This window comes from Teleopsis dalmanni, chromosome X (assembly GCF_002237135.1).
Source record: "Teleopsis dalmanni isolate 2A chromosome X, ASM223713v2, whole genome shotgun sequence".
NCBI classification, from domain to species: Eukaryota; Metazoa; Arthropoda; class Insecta; order Diptera; family Diopsidae; genus Teleopsis; species Teleopsis dalmanni.
The window spans coordinates 87,915,870-87,932,133 of record NC_051848.1 but is presented as its reverse complement, the minus strand read 5'-3'; the positions used below and the strand labels follow the sequence as shown (position 1 = coordinate 87,932,133).

General features: G+C 20.0%; 2 pseudogenes; one reads left to right on the top strand and one right to left on the bottom strand.

Moving 5' to 3' along the window:
* The first annotated feature begins 3,568 nt into the window (after positions 1–3,568).
* LOC119688659 lies at positions 3,569–4,971 on the top strand (annotated as a pseudogene).
* Positions 4,972–8,451: 3,480 nt separating this feature from the next.
* On the bottom strand, positions 8,452–15,562 carry LOC119687944 (annotated as a pseudogene).
* Positions 15,563–16,264: the final 702 nt, after the last annotated feature.

Below are 16,264 nucleotides of genomic sequence, written 5' to 3'. Positions count from 1 at the left end.
AAAAGACGAAAATAACAAAAGACGAAAATAACAAAAGATTTCATTATCATTATGGAATATAAAATAAAATGTAACTTAATATATTTTTGAATTTTGTACAATTTTCAGAAAGTTTAAAAATAAAATAAAAAAAAGTTATGATCTGTGTTCATTACTGAACATGTTGTTTAATTCTTACTCGAAATCTTGATAGATAAAATATGTAAAAAAAAGCTGATCTACAATGACTACCCGGTGAAGTTTTTAACTGGTCCCCGATCAATTAATCATGTGACAGTAATGATTCTTCAATCGGATACAGAACCGTTGATTATTAAATAATTAATTGATTAATATATTTATATAAATATATTCATAGATTATTTATAGTAGTAGTAGTTGTTGCAGTAGTAATATTTTTATTTTCCTTTTATGTTAGTTCAAAAACAGTATAATATTTCAATCTTAAAGCCAATCTTACACGTTGATTTATGCTATTAATAAATAAATTAGAAGAAAATTTACACATTTAAATATTTTAAATTACTGAACTGAAGGCTTGACCCAAATGCCGCCTGCCGACAAACTAATTAACTAATAAAGTAGTATTTTAAGGCAAATTAAAGTATATTTTACAATATATTTAAATAGAATTGTAGTTTTTTATATTTTATTAACCCTATTTAATTAAATTATTTATATTAAATTTCATCCTTATATATTTATATATATAGTACATTTAATAATTATGTAATATTTAAAGTTTTAAATTATGAAATTTATAATTATATATAAATATATCTATTTATATAAATATAGTAATTTAATATATAGTTATATATATAGGAAAAATTAAATTATTTATAAGCAATTTAATTTTTTTTTAAATAATATATAAAATAAATATAATTGTTTTAATAATATTTATTAATTAAATAAAAAATAAAGTTTTTTAAAAAAAATAAAATTTTATATAAAATTAATTTTCCATTCAAAATTTAATTAGTATAAATTTAAGATTTACAATTTTATGTTTATAATAGTTTATTCAAACATATTAATTTTTTATAATTTATTATATTACATTAATGTTTATAAAAAAAACCGTATATCTAGGTTAGTAATATCTTATATAATTTGACTAAAAATTTAAGGAAGGTAAGGATCATTTATTTTTTAATATTTATATATTTATCTAATGTTCCATTAAAATTTATTGCCAAATATATAAATATTTAATTAATTAATATTTTTATATCAAACAATTATTATGTTAACCCTATTTAATTAAATTATTTATATTAAATTCCATGCTTATATATTTATATATATAGTCTATTTAATAATTATGTAATATTTAATATTCTAAATTATGAAATTTATATTTATATATAAATATGTTTATTTATTTAAATATAATATTTAAATATATAGTTATATATACAGGAAGAATTAAATTATCTACAAGTAATTTAATCTTTTTTAAATGGGTATATGAAAAAATAAATATAATTTTTATAAATAATATTTTATTTTATCTAAATAAAAAGATGAATAAATATTTTCTAAAAAATTTAAAAATTGATAATATTAGTTTTCCATTTAAATTTTTATATATGATATATTTAAAATATTTAAATTTATATTTTTATAATACTTTTAATTAGTATATATAGAATTTAAATTGATAAATAATATAATTATAACATTAAACATGAATTAAGTCAATAACACTTTATTTAAATTTTAATAATGTCTTAAGAAAATAATTTATAGTTATACAAAAAAATATATAAACCCCATATTTTAAATAAAATTTTTTTAAGGTGAAAATACGACAAAATTCTAAAAATGAAAAATCCATCTTAAATTTAAATGGTAAATTGCCATGATTAAAGGGTTACTTGTGATTAGTAGTAATCATGTGGTTTACCATTATTTCATTTAAATTTTTTTATTATTATAATTTAATAGAATTAAGCTATTTCCTAAAAATCAAAATCCTTTTGTGCTTTTTCTTACACTAATATATTATATATATATTATATCTATATATCTATATAATATCTATATATTATTATATATATTTACTAATGATATATTTAATATATTTTATATATATATATTATTTTCATATATTCATTTATACAAATAAAATATTTAAACAGATAAGCTAATTAAGCTAATGCGTTCATACCCCATTTATAAAGGTTTTAATCCTTTTTTTTTAATTTTTGTTAATTCATCTAAAATTTTATTTTTTTTGATTATAATCATAGGAACAATAATTACAATTTCCTCAAATTCATGATTAATATTATGAATAGGATTAAAAGTTTACTTATTAGCATTTACCCTTTAATTAATTATAAAAATAATTTAATATCATCTGAAGCTTCTTTAAAATACTTTTTAATTCAAGCAGTTAGATCAATTATTCTTTTATTTTCAAATATTTTAATTTTAAAAAATAATATTATTAATGAATCTTTAGAAAAAAATTATTTAATAATTCTTTCTTCTTTATTAAGAAAAATAGGAGCTGCCCCTCTCCATTTTTGATTTCCTAGAGTATCAGAAAGATTATCATGAATAAATTTAATTATTTTAATAACTTGACAAAAACTTGTCCCTTTAAGTTTAGTCTCTTATATTAGAAATAATTTTTTAATAAGAATAAGAATTATTTTTTCTGCTGTTATTGGAGCTATTGGAGGATTAAATCAAACTTCTTTACGTAAATTAATAGTTTTATCTTCTATTAATCGCATTAGATGAATATTAATTTCAATAAATTCTAATAATATAATTAGATTAAATTATTTATTATTTTACTGTTTTTTATCTATCACATTAATGTTAATATTTAATATTTATAAATTAACACATATTAATCAACTTTTTATAAACTTTAATAAAATAAAAAATTTTAAATATTTAACTTTTATAAATTTTTTATCTTTAGGGGACTACCCCCTTTTTTAGGATTTTTATCAAAATGATGAGTTATTCAATACATAATTATTAATAATAGAATAATATTATCAATAATTCTTTCAATAACTTCATTAATAACTTTATTTTTTATCTTCGTTTAACTTATTCAGCATTTATAATAAATTTTTTTGATTCAAAAATTTCATATATAAATTTAATTAAAAATAAGTTTAATTTCATTTCATTTATATATTTCATTTTTTCTAGATTTGATCTATTATTAGTTTCAATAATTTTTTACTTTTATTAAATAAAGGTTTTAAGTTTATAAAGCTAGTAGCCTTCAAAGCTGAAAATATGAAATATTTCTCAAGCCTTAGTATAAAATACACCGTTAGAATTGCAGTCTAAAATCATTTATTTGACTATAAAGCTAGTTATTGATTAAAAAAAAATAGTTCTTATAAATAGATTTACAATCTATCGCCTAAATTTCAGCCATTTAATCAATCGCAACAATGGCTTTTTTCTACTAATCATAAAGATATTGGAACCCTTTATTTTCTATTTGGTGCATGAGCTGGAATAGTGGGAACTTCTTTAAGAATTTTAATTCAAGCAGAATTAGGACATCAAGGAGCCTTAATTGGAGATGACCAAATTTATAGTAATACCAATTATAATTGGTGGATTTGGAAATTTATTAGTACCTTTAATATTAGGAGCTCCAGATATAGCTTTTCCACGAATAAATAACATACGATTTTAATTATTACCCCCTTCTTTAACTCTTCTTTTAATAAGAAGTATAGTTGAAAATGGAGCTGGAACAGGATGAACTGTTTATCCTCCCTTATCCTATATTATTGCTCATGGAGGAGCCTCTTTTGATTTAGCTACTTTTTCACTTCATTTAGCAGGAATTTCTTCTATTCTAGGAGCTGTAAATTTTATTACAACTGTTATTAATATACGATCTTCAGGAATTACCTTTATTTGTTTGATCTGTTGTAATTACTGCATTATTACTACTGTTATCTTTACCTGTTTTAGCAGGAGCAATTACAATGTTATTAACCGATCGAAATATAAATACTTCTTTTTTTGACCCTGCTGGTGGAGGAGATCCAATTTTATACCAACATTTATTTTGATTTTTTGGACATCCAGAAGTTTATATTTTAATTCTCCCAGGATTCGGAGTAATTTCTCATATTATTAGACAAGAGTCAGGAAAAAAGGAAACTTCTGGATCTTTAGGAATAATTTATGCTATATTAGCTATTGGATTATTAGGATTTATTGTTTGAGCTCATCATATATTCACAGTAGGTATAGATGTTGTCACTCGAGCTTATTTTACATCAGCAACAATAATTATTGCTGTTCCAACAGAAATTAAAATTTTCAGTTGATTAGCTACAATTCATGGGACTCAATTAAATTATTCTCCTTCTACTATATGAGCTTTAGGATTTGTATTTTTATTTACAGTAGGACGATTAACAGGAGTAGTATTAGCTAATTCTTCTTTTGATATTATTTTACATGATACTTATTATGTTGTAGCTCATTTTCATTATGTCCTATCAATAGGAGCTCTATTTGCTATTATAGCTGGATTTATTCATTGATATCCTTTATTTACAGGATTATACATAAATGCAAAACTTTTAAAAAGTCAATTTTTAATTATATTTGTTGGAGTAAATTTAACCTTTTTTCCACAACATTTTTTAGGATTAGCTGGGATACCTCGACGATATTCAGACTATCCTGACGCTTACACTATATGAAATATTATTTCAACAATTGGTTCTACAATCTCATTATTAAGAATTATTTTATTTTTATACATTATTTGAGAAAGTATAATCATAAATCGACAAATAATTTATTCAATTCAATTAAACTCTTCAATTGAATGATTCCAAAATTCTCCACCTGCTGAACATAGATATTCAGAATTACCATTATTAACTAATTTCTAATATGGCAGATTAGTGCAATGGATTTAAGCTTCATATATAAAGTATTTTACTTTTATTAGAAATTTCAACATGATCAAATTTAAATCTTCAAAATAGAGCTTCATCTTTAATAAAACAATTAACTTTCTTTCATGATCACACTTTAATAATTTTAGTTATAATTACTATTTTAGTTGGTTATTTAATATTTATATTATTTTTTTCATAGTAATAGTAACAAAATTCCAGAAATATATGCGAACAAAAATGTCAAGTACGGCTTTGGATCAGTTGGTTAAGGTGCGCTAATCCTGAGCTTCACATTTGGCAGGACCCGAGTTCGATTCCTGGTACTTGCAGCCTCAAAAAAAAAAAAATAATAATTATTTACGAATAATTAAATACAAGAATTATTTCCAAGACCACTGATGATGGATATTTTGTAATACTCGAAACAGCTGTATGGTCAGCCAAAAATTCAATTAATTAAAATAATATAAAAAATAAATTTTTGTTGTTGTATTTAACTACTGTTCGAAAAAAACTTCTTTATTACTTTTTAATAATTATACTGATCGAAATTTATTACATGGACAAACTATTGAAATTATTTGAACTATTTTACCTGCTATTATTTTACTATTCATTGCTTTTCCTTCTTTACGATTATTATATTTATTAGATGAAATTAATTAACCTTTAATTACACTAAAAACAATTGATCATCAATGATATTGATCATATGAATATTCTGATTTTATAAATATTGAATTTGATTGTTATATAATTCCAACAACATAATTAAATATTAATAATTTTCGATTATTAGATATTGATAATGGAGTTATTTTACCTATAAATTCTCAAATTCGAATTTTAGTAACTACTGCAGATGTAATTCACTCTTGAACTATTCCAGCTTTTTGATGAAACATTGATGGAACACCAGGTCATCTAAATCAAACTAATTTTTTTATAAATCGTCCTGGTTAATTTTATGGATAATGTTCTGAAATTTGTGGACCTAATCATAGATTTATACCTATTGTCATTGAAAGTATTCCAACTAAATTCTTTATCTAGCTATTCTAATTAATTAGATGACTGAAAGCAGATATTGGTCTCTTAAACCACTTTATAGTAAATTAACGATTACTTCTAATGAATAAATTAGTTAAATAAATAACATCAGTATGTCAAACTAAAATTATTAATAAGTTAATATTTTTTAATCCAACAAATAGCTCCCATTAACTGATTATGTTTATGTTTTTTAATTTTTTTTTTTTAAATATTTATTATTTTTAATATAATAAAATATTATTTTTTATTACCCACTTCTTCTAAATCTTTAAGTTATAAAACAACAAAAAATATTTTTAATTGAAAATGATAAAAAATCTATTTTCTGTTTTTGATCCTTCCTCAAGAATTTTTCATTTCTCCATTAATTGAATTGGAACTTTTTTAGGAATTATTACAATTCCTATAATTAATTGATTAATTCCTTCTCGTTATAACATTTTATGAAACAATATTTTATTAACTCTTCATAAAGAATTTAAAACATTATAAGCACCTACAGGTAAAAATTGGTCTTAATTAATTTTTATTACTTTATTTACAATAATTCTTTTTAATAATTTTATAGGATTATTTCCTTGTATTTTTAGAAGAAGTAATCATTTAACATTAACTTTATCTTTATGTCTTCCATTATGAATTTCATTTATAATTTATGGTTGAATTAATCAAACACAACATATATTTGCTCATCTAGTTCTCCAAGGAACTCCAGCAATATTAATACCCTTCATAGTTTGCATTGAAACAATTAGAAATATTATTCGACCAGGAACTTTAGCAGTTCGATTATTTCCTAATATAATTGCTGGACATCTATTATTAACTTTAATAGGTAATACAGGCCCTCTTTAACTTAATTCATTTTATCTATTCTATTATTTAGACAAATTTTATTATTATTATTAGAATCTGCTGTAGCCATCATTCAATCATATGTATTTGCAGTATTAAGAACACTTTACTTTAAAGAAGTAAATTAATGTCAACTCATTCAAATCATCCATTTCACTTAGTAGATTATTGTCATTGACCTATAACAGGAGCCATTAGTGCAATAACAATTGTTTCAGGAATAATTAATTGATTTCATCAATATAATATATTATTATTTATTTTAGGAAATATTATTATTATTATTACTGTGTATCAATGATGATGAGATGTATGTCGAAAAGGAACATATCAAGATTTACCTACATTTATAGTAACAACAGGTTTACGATGAGGAATAATTTTATTTATTTTTTAATTTACAATTTTACAAACTTATGGATACACTGATGCACCTTTTACAGTTGCCGATTCTATTTATGGATCAACATTTTTGATAGCACAAGATTTCATGGAATTCATATTTTAATTGGAACAAATTTTTTATTAATATACTTAATTCGTCATTTAAATAATCATTTTTCTAATAATAACCATTTTGCATTTGAAGCTGCTGCTTGATACTGACATTTCGTCGATATTGTTTGATTATTCCTTTACATTTCAATTTACTGATGAGTAACTCCCCCTCATTAATTTACTGATGAGTAACCCCCTCATTAACCTTACTATTTATCTAAATAATATAAAAAGCATGTATGACTTCCAATATCTTGTAAAGTCTATTTAATAATAGTTTAGAGAATCTAATTACTAATATTTATAGCAATAATTATTATATTAATTTGTTCTATTGTGATATTTCTAGCATCAATTTTATCAAAAAAAATACTTAATGATCGAGAAAAATATTCCCCTTTTGAATGTGGATTTGATCCAAAATCTTCTTCACGATTTCCATTTTCACTTCATTTTTTTGATTACAATTATTTTTTTAATCTTTGATGTTGAAATTGCTCTAATCTTACCTATAATTATAATTTTAAATATTTCTAACTTATTAATATGAAGCAAAGTTTAATTTATTTTTATTTTTATTTTATTAATAGGTGTATACCATGAATGAAATCAAGGAATACTAATTTTATCTAACTAAACTAAAATTAAATTAATTTAAGATTGTAGTTAAATTTAACATTTATTTTGCATTCAAAAAATATTACTTATGTAATCTATCTTAAAAGGAATATGAAGTGGTAAATCACATTTAGTTTCGACCTAAAATTAGGTAAATTTACCCTTATTCTTCCATATTTAATTGAAACGAAAATAGAGGTTTATTACTGTTAATAACAAAATTGAATAAAATTCCAATTAAAGAAATATGATGAACAAAAAAAATCTGCTAACTTTATTTTTTAATGGTTAAATTTCATTTAAATTTCTATATAATATTTATTAACTTAATAAAAAAATTACATTTTCATTGTAAAAATGAATATATTTTATTTAAAAATTACTAATTTTAATACATTAAATATTTAAAGATAAATTTATCTCCCTTACAACTTCAATGTAATACTCTAACTATATGTTATGTAGATATCAAATAACAAAAAATATTAATACAAAAGAAAAGTAAACTTATTAACATTATAATTAATCGATTATTTTGTAAAATTTAATTAAATTTTGAATAATTTAATAAATTTTTATATAAATAAAATCCACCAAAAAATTCAGATCAACCTTGATCAAATCTTTTATATAACTTTTTACCCAAAAATAAAAAATTATAAATTAATCCATATGTTACAATATTAGTTATAAATCTATATTAGGTATATAGAACCAAAAAAAAGTTGAATAAAATAATTTTGTACAGATTTATTATAAAAATATAAAGAAATTTTTGAAATATAATATCCTACAAATCCACCTAAAATACAAACAATTAAAGTTAATGTTTTTAATATAAAAAGAAAACAAATTATTGAAGGTGTCATAAATAATAATCAATTTAAAATACCCCCTCCAATAATTCTTATAAATAATAATCCAAGTATTCCTTTTAGCATAATTCATCTATTATCTCTTACTATATTTAAACTAAAAAAATTAAAATTACCAATTAATGAATAATAAACTAAACGAATTGAATAGATATTCCTATTAATCCTGTAGAAAAGAAAAGAAAAATAAATAAATTAATATAATTTAAAGATACAATTTCAAAAATTATATCCTTAGAATAAAACGCAGCTAAAAAAGGTATACCGCACAAAGGTAAATTTGCAACATTGAAACACCTACATGTAAAAGGTATATAACTTCTTAAACCTCCTATCAAACGAATATCTTGTAAATTACTTATATTGTGAATTATAGTTCCGGCACATATAAATAATAATGCTTTAAATAAAGGATGAGTTAACAAATGAAAAAAAGCTAATTTATAAAACCCTATTGACAAAATTGTCAGTTTAATAATGACAATTGACATGTCACAAGAGTAGATGAATGAACTAATGCTGAAACAGGAGTTGGAGCTGCTATTGCAGCAGGTAACCAAGCTCAAAATGGAATTTGAGCACTTTTCGTCATTGCGGCTAATATAATTAATATCCCAATAATTAGTATACTTATATCCAAAATATTAAGTTTTAATAAAAAAATATAATCTCATGACCCACAATTGAATATTCAAGCAATAGCCAGTAATAAATCAACATATCCAATTCGATTTGATAAAACCGCTAATATTCCTGCATTATAAGATTTTACATTTTGAAAATAAATAACCAATAAATAAGAAACTAATCCTAAACTATCTCACCGTAATAAAATTCTAATTAAATTTGGTGAAATAATTAAAAATATGATTCATCTAACAAATAATAAGACTAATAAAATAAATCGATTAATATTTATATTCCCTAATATATATTCTTTTCTACAATAGATTACTAAAGAAGAAATTAGTAAAACAAATGATATAAAAATTAGTCTCATTTAAGCAAATAAAAAAGTTTTGACAATTCTAATTCTATTGAATAATTTTGATTAATGAATAATAAACCTAATAAAAAAGAAAGAACTCTTAAATTAATTAACAATCAAAATTTTATTCTACATAAAGATAAGACAAATTTTTCTCAATTTAAAATAAAATTTTATATTTTTGACACCACAAATCAACGTTTTGGTTAAACTATTTAAATATAATCAATAAAAAATTATTTCACTTTTTATAATTAATAAATTTAAATGAACTCAATATAACAACAATAATAAAAATTCCCGAATATTATTTTTCTTAAAAGAAAATATTCCAGAATAAATTTTTCCATGATGTCTATAACAATATAAATATAAAGTATATGCAGCTCTAAAAAAAGACAAAAAAGATAAATCAATTTTGAATATTTTCCCTAATAAATTTAATGTAGGAGGAGCAATTATATTCCCAGATCTCAATAAAAACCATCATAAAGTTAAAGAAGGTATAAAATTTAATAACCCTTTATTAATTAATATTCTCCGTCTAATAGTTCATATCTAATATTAGCTAATCAAACTAAACCCGAAGAACATAAACCATGACCAATTATTAATCTATACCACTCCACATATTCCTCAATTACTCATATTTATGATTCCAGCTAAAACAATTCCTATATGAGCAACAGAAGAATACGCAATTAATGATTTTAAACCAACTTGTCGTATACAATTAATCTAACCAAAATACCCCCAATTAAAGAAAATCTAATAAAAATAAAAAAATAATTAAATTTTAAACAAACAAATGAGATAAAAGAAAATACTCGTAAAAAACCATATCCTCCTAATTTTAATATATTTGCAGCTAAAATGATTGAATCAGAAATTGGAGCTTCAACATGAGCTTTAGGTAATCATAAATGAACAACTAAAACATAGGCATTTTAACCAAAAAAGCTAAAATTATAGAAAAGTATAATAATTCATAATTAAATATATGTATAGTTATTTAAAAAATAAAAATATGAATTTCTTAATTTTTCATACATAGAAAAAATTCCTATTAATATAGGTAAAGATACAAATAAAGCATAAAAAAATAAATAAATTCCAGCTTGTAAACGCTCAGGTTGATACCTCCATCCTAAAATTAATAATAAAGTTGGAATTAATCTACCTTCAAAAATAAATAAAAATCAAAAATATTTATACTAGAAAAAGTTAAAATTAAAAAAAATTTATTAATTTTTTCTCTTGCTATTAATATTAATGCACAAATTCAAAATCTTAATAAAATCAATCCATAAGAAATTATATCACATCATAAAAAACAAGAAATACTTGCGAAATAAATACGATAAATATTAAATAATATTAATAAAAATATAATTAAAAATAATATATTTTGAACCATTCAAAATATATTATTAAAAATCAAAACGAAATTAAAAATAAAACAAAAAAAAAAATTTTATATTATAAAATTCTAAATGATTGAATATAATCATTTCCATGAGTCCGAATTATAGAAACCAAAATAGAAATCCCTAAAGCCCCTTCACGTACTCTTAATGTTGAATATATTATTATAAAATAATTTCTATAATCTATTATATTTATATAACTATATAAAAAAAAATTAATTATTAAAACAATAAATTCTAAACTTAATAATATAGATAATAAATGTTTCCGATTAGAAATTCGATTAGAAATAGAAAAATTTCTTATTAATACTATTATACAACAAAATAATCAAAAATAAATTATCACTTTTTAAGTTTTAATAGTTTAACAAAAACATTGGTCTTGTAATTCACAAAAATAAGATTAATCTTTTAAAACTCTCAAGAAAAAAGAAATTCTTTATCATAAAAATTCCCAAAATTTATATTTTATTTAAGGTATTTCTTGAAATTTTTCGTCTATTATTATTAACTTTAATATTAATTTCAAGTATTATGCTCTTATTTTTAAATCATCCATTATCAATAGGTTTAATATTATTAATTCAGACAATTTTAATTTCAATTATTTCAGGATTAATTTCAAAAACATTTTGATTTGGTTATATTTTATTTTTAATTTTTTTAGGAGGAATATTAGTTTTATTTATTTATGTAACAGCAATTGCTTCAAATGAGATATTTTCATTTTAAATTAATTTCATTAATTATAAGAATTTTATTTTTATGGATTTTTATATATTAACTTATATATTTTATATATTTTATTATTTTGAATTGAAGCTCGAACCGTTGAAGAACCTTATGTTATAATTGGATAAATTTTAACAATTATTTATTTTTTATACTTTTTAATTAATTCCTCAATTTATAGATGATGAGATAATATATTAAACTAAAATTTAAGTTAATGAGCTTGAAATAAGCATATATTTTGAAAGAATAAGATAGAATTAAATTTTTTTATTAACTTTACTAATAATAATTTATACAAATAAATATATTTTTAACCCAATTATAAATAATAAAAAATTTAATGAACATGGCAAATAACATTTTCATACTAATTGAAAAAAAAATAATAAAATAAATAAATCACACCCTAAAAAAATTACACAAAATAACATTCTTATTAATAAAATACTTGCATATTTAGCTAAAAGAATTAATGCAAACCCTCCTCTCCTATATTCTACATTAAATCCAGACACTAATTCAGATTCTCCTTCTGCAAAATCAAATGGAGTACAGTTAATTTCAGCTAAACAAATTCTTAATCAAATAAAAGCTGTAGGAAATAAAAAAAACAAAAAACCAAATATAATATTGAAATTTTATAAAATCAATTATATTATAACCTCCAATTACAAAAATAAAAGATAACAAAATTAAAGCTTATCTCACTTCATAAGAAATAGTTTGACCAACAGCTTTTAAGCCTCCAAATAATAAGTAATTAGAATTTCTTGATCAACCTGCAATTATTACAGTATAAAATCCTATTCTAGTATTTCTTAAAAAAAAATAATAAACTTAAATTAAATCCATTAAATTTTCTTAATATAGGTATACATATTCACACTAACAAAAATGAAAATAATGAAAAAATAAGAGCGTAATAAAAAGAAATATAATTTGATATTAATGGATAAGTTTGTTCCTTAGCATATAATTTAATTACATCACTAAAAGGTTGAATTACTTCAATAAATCCAACTGTATTTGGACCTTTACGAATTTGAATATATCCTAAAACTTAACGCTCTAATAAAGTCTAAAAAGCTACACCCACTAAAACACAAATAATTAATAATAAACTTCTTAATAAAGAATAAAAAAAAAATTCATTTAAAAACAAGGAATATTTACAATTTTTAAATTATATAAATAAATTCTAAATTTATTGCACTAATCTCCCAAAATAGTAATTAAATTAATTCATTAAATAAATTTCTTAAAAATAAATATTAATTCCTTCAAAAATAGAAACCAACCTGGCTTATACCGGTTTGAACTCAGATCATGTAAGAATAAAAAGTCGAACAGACTTAATATTTAAACTTGTACATTTAAATATGAATCTTAATCCAACATCGAGGTCGCAAACTTTTTTATCGATAAGAACTCTACGCTTTTATCCCTAATGTAACTCAATTTCTTAATCACTAATAATGGATCACTTAATCATAAATAAATGATAAAAATTATTAAAAGTTATTTTAATTTTAATTTCACCCCAATAAAATTAATTAATAAATTAATGACTTAAAAATCAAAATAAATCAAAAACTATTAAATAATTAAGATTTATAGGGTCTTCTCGTCTTTTGAATATATTTTAGCTTTTTAACTAAAAAATAAAATTCTATTAAAATTGTAAATGAAACAGTCTATATCTCGTCCAACCATTCATTCCAGCCTTCAATTAAAAGACTAATGATTATGCTACCTTTGCACCTTTGTTAATATACTGCGGCCTTTTAAATTTTTCAATTTTCAGGTTAAACTTTAAATAAAATACAAAAAGAGATGTTTTTGGTTAACAGGCGAATATAAAATTTGACGAATTCTTTATTTAAACTTTTCAATCATATTAATCAAAATATATCAATATACTAATTTTATCATTATTATTTAACAAATTAAATTTTAAAAAAAATTTAAATAAATAATTAAAATATAATAAATATTTAACATTAAAAAATAAATTATAACAAATTTTTTAATAATTGCTAATTCTAAGCATATAATTAATTTAAACATTCAAAACTTATAACAATTTAATTTACAGTTTATCCCATAAAATATTAAATTAATTATTTATTGAAATTTATACAAATAAATTAAATCACAATTAATTCTAAATTAAATTTATTTCTTAAAAAACTAGAAACCATGTAAAACGAAAAACATTTCATTTCTAAAAATATATTAAAAATGATATTATTACCTCAACTTTTATAAATTTTTAACTCTTAATAAATCGAGCAAAATATTTAAATAAATATTATTTATTTAATAAACCCTGATACACAAGGTACAATAATTAAAATTTTCTTTTAATATAAATATTTTTCAATATATTTCAATATTATTACACAACACTAATACACTATAATAAAAAATATTTTTTCAATAAACTTATAAATTTATAATTATTTTAAATATTAAATTTAAATAAATAAAATAAATAATAAAAATTAAAATTATAAATTTATAATTATTTTTAATATTAAATTTAAATAAATAAAATAAATAATAAATAAATTTAGATCAATTCATAATGATTTGCATAAAAATCTTTTCAATGTAAATGAAATACTTTACTAATTAAGCTTTAAATTGTCATTCTAGATACACTTTCCAGTACATCTACTATGTTACGACTTATCTTATTTTAAAATAAGAGCGACGGCCGATATGTACATATTTTAGAGGTAAAATCAATTTATTTGTCTTTATAAATTAACTTCCAATTCCACTTTTAATTAATTTTTCATATTAATATTCATATAAATACTATTAATGTAACTCATCTCTACTTAAATATAAGCTGAAATAAAATTTATCTATAAATTTAAGAAAATTATTACTCTTTTAAAATATTCTGATAACGATAGATTACAGTATATGAACCGATTGCAAATTTAAGTAAGGTTCAACGTGGATTATCAATTATAGGACAAGCTCCTTTGAATAGACTAAACTACCGCCAAATTTTTTAATTTTCAAGAACATAACTATTACTACTTAAAAACCTAAATTCTACATTTTTAATAATAGGGTATCTAACCCTAGTTTATTTCAAAAATTTTTTAGCTTCAATTAAATTTAAATAAATTTTTAATTAACTTATAATTTCACCTAATAAATTAATTTTAAATTTAACATAAATAATTTCGTTAATTTTAAAATAAAACATTTATATTATTTGTTTAACCGCAACTGCTGGCACAAATTTTGTTAATATTATAATTATAACTAATTCTTAATTTCTTAAATTATTAATATTAATTACTGCGATCAATTTTTTAAACTAATTAATAATCACACAAAAATTTACATGTAAAATTAATTTTAAACAATCTAATAAGCTAAAATCAAACTTTATACATATTTACAAAAATATTATATTTAATATAAATTTATTACTTATTTTTTAATAAATAATAAAATTTAATAAATATACATAAATTAAATAAAATATTTATTAATCCATAAAAATAATTCCTACCCACAATTTTGTCCCCTTTATACCATACATATTTACAAAAATTTTATATTTAACATAAATTTATTTATCCATTTTTTAATAAATAATAAAATTTAATAAATATCCATAACTAAATAAAATATTATTAATCCATAAAAATAATTCTTTCCTCACACTTTTGCCCCTTTAATACATATTTACAAAAATTTTAAATGAAAAATAATTTTATTATCCATTTTTTAATAAATAATAAAATTTAATAAATATCCATAAACTAAATAAAATATTTATTAATCCATAAAAATAATTCTTTCCTCACATTTTTCCCCCTTTAATACATATTTACAAAAATTTTAAATGAAAAATAATTTTATTATCCATTTTTTAATAAATAATAAAATTTAATAAATATCCATAAACTAAATAAAATATTTATTAATCCATAAAAATAATTCTTTCCTCACATTTTTGCCCCTTTAATACATATTTACAAAAATTTTAAATGAAAAATAATTTTATTATCCATTTTTTAATAAATAATAAAATTTAATAAATATCCATAAACTAAATAAAATATTTATTAATCCATAAAAATAATTCTTTCCTCACATCTTTGCCCCCTTTAATACATATTTACAAAAATTTTAAATGAAAAATAATTTTATTATCCATTTTTTAATAAATAATAAAATTTAATAAATATCCATAAACTAAATAAAATATTTATTAATCCATAAAAATAATTCTTTCCTCACATTTTTCCCCCTTTAATACATATT